This window comes from Miniopterus schreibersii (genome assembly GCF_964146895.1).
Source record: "Miniopterus schreibersii genome assembly, chromosome: 8".
Classification (NCBI taxonomy): domain Eukaryota; kingdom Metazoa; phylum Chordata; class Mammalia; order Chiroptera; family Miniopteridae; genus Miniopterus; species Miniopterus schreibersii.
In genome coordinates this window covers 78,572,474-78,574,364 of record NC_138109.1, presented here as the reverse complement: position 1 = coordinate 78,574,364, position 1,891 = coordinate 78,572,474, and the positions used below count along the sequence as shown (strand labels likewise).

The window sequence follows — 1,891 nt, the reverse complement described above, 5'->3', positions numbered from 1 at the left end:
CCCTAGTACCATATCGTGGCCATGAAACTGGCACTGATACATGCATGGCCTTGTTCAGATTTCACCAGTTGTACATGTGCTTGTGTGAGTGTGTGCTTACATTTTGTTCTATGAGATTTCATCCCATGTGTAGATTCGTGTGACCACCACCAAGATGCAGAACAGTCCCATCACCACAAGGCCCCCTCCTGCTGCCCTGTTGTAGTCTCACCACTTCCCTTCTTCAAACCACCCCTCACCCCTTGCAACTACTAGGCTATTCTCCATCTCCATAATTATATAATTTCAAGAATGTTCTATAAGTGAACCATAGAATATGTGACCTTTTTCAGTGTTTTTTTTTTTAATCAAAAGCATATTTATACTCTCTCCTCCTGCCACCCAAGATGCCAAAAGGAAGGAAGGCAAAGGGGACAACGGTGGCCTGGGCCCTGCTGTCATGAAGAAACAAGAGGCCAAGAAGGTGCTCAATCCCCTGTTTGAGAAAAGGCCCAAGAATTTTCCATTGGATAGGACACCCAGCCCCAAAGGGACCTCACCCGCTTTGTCAAGTGGCCCTGCTACATTCGGCTGCAGCGGCAAAGGGCTATTCTCTACAAGTGCCTGAAGGTGTCTCCTGCCATTAACCAGTTCACCCGGGCCTCGGGCGGCCACACAGCTGCTCAGCTGCTTACGCTGGCCCACAGGACAGACCAGAGACCAAGCAAGAGAAGCAGCGGAGGGTGCTGGCCCCGGGGCTGAGAAAGAAGCTGCGGGCAAAGGGGAAGACCCCACCAAGACGCCACCTGTCCTTCGAGCAGGGGTTAACACTGTCGCCACCCTGGAGAACAGGAAGCCTCGGCTGGTGGTGACTGCACACGGCTTGGGTCCCGTCCAGCTGGTGGTCTTCCAGCCTGCCCTGTGCTGGAAGGTGGGCGTTCCCTACTGCTCATCAAGGGGAAGGCCAGGCTGGGCGTCCAGTCCACAGAAGACCTGCACCACCATCACCTTCACACAGGCTAACTCGGGACACAAAGGAGCTCTGGCTAAGCTGGTGGAAGCTCTCTGGATCAATTATGATGACAGGAATGATGAGATCCGCTGCCGTTGGGGAGGCAGCGTCCCAGGTCCAAAGTTGGTGGCTTGCATTGCCAAGCTGGAAAAGGCCAAGGCTAAGGAACTGGCCTCCAAGCTGGGCTAAGTGTGCACTGTTGAGTTTTCTGTATGTAAAACTAACAAAACATCTAAAAAAAAGTATATTTACAGGTTATTTGTAGGGAAAATAATACAATGATTAATAAACAATAATACAAGAATAAAGCCTGTCTGACATACTCACAACTGCAAACCTACTTTTGCCATATATATATTTATATATAATTTTTTACATTCAATATTATTTTGTATTAGTTTCATGTGTACAGTGTTGTGATTAAACAATCATATACTTTACATAGTGGTCCCCACAATATTTCTAGTATGCACCTTGCACCATACATAGTTATTACAATATTATTGACTATATTTCCTATGCTGTACTTTGCATCCCTGTGACTGTTCTGTAACTACTAACCTGTATCCTTCTATCCCTTCACCTTTTCACCTGTCCCCCAAACTCCCTGCATTCTGCCTGTTCTCTGTCTATGAGTGTGTTTGTTTTGTTTGTTTATATTGTTCTTTAGATTCCACATATAAGTGAAATGATATGGTTTGTTGTTCTGTGACCGACTTATTTCACTTAGCATAATATCCTCCAGGTGCATCCATGCTGTTGCAAATGGTAAGATTTCATTCTTTTTTATAGCTGAGTAATAGGCCATTGTACATAAGTATCACAACTTTTTCATCTACTTGTCTATTGATGGACACTTGGGCTGCTTCCATATCTTGGCTCCTATGAATAACAAAATTA

At 45.6% G+C, this 1,891-nt stretch overlaps 1 pseudogene across 1 annotated transcript; it reads left to right on the top strand.

Moving 5' to 3' along the window:
- Nucleotides 1–386: 386 nt before the first annotated feature.
- LOC308560357 (large ribosomal subunit protein eL8 pseudogene) lies at nucleotides 387–1,180 on the top strand (annotated as a pseudogene). Its single transcript has one exon. The product of its transcript is annotated as a large ribosomal subunit protein eL8 pseudogene (transcript).
- Nucleotides 1,181–1,891: the final 711 nt, after the last annotated feature.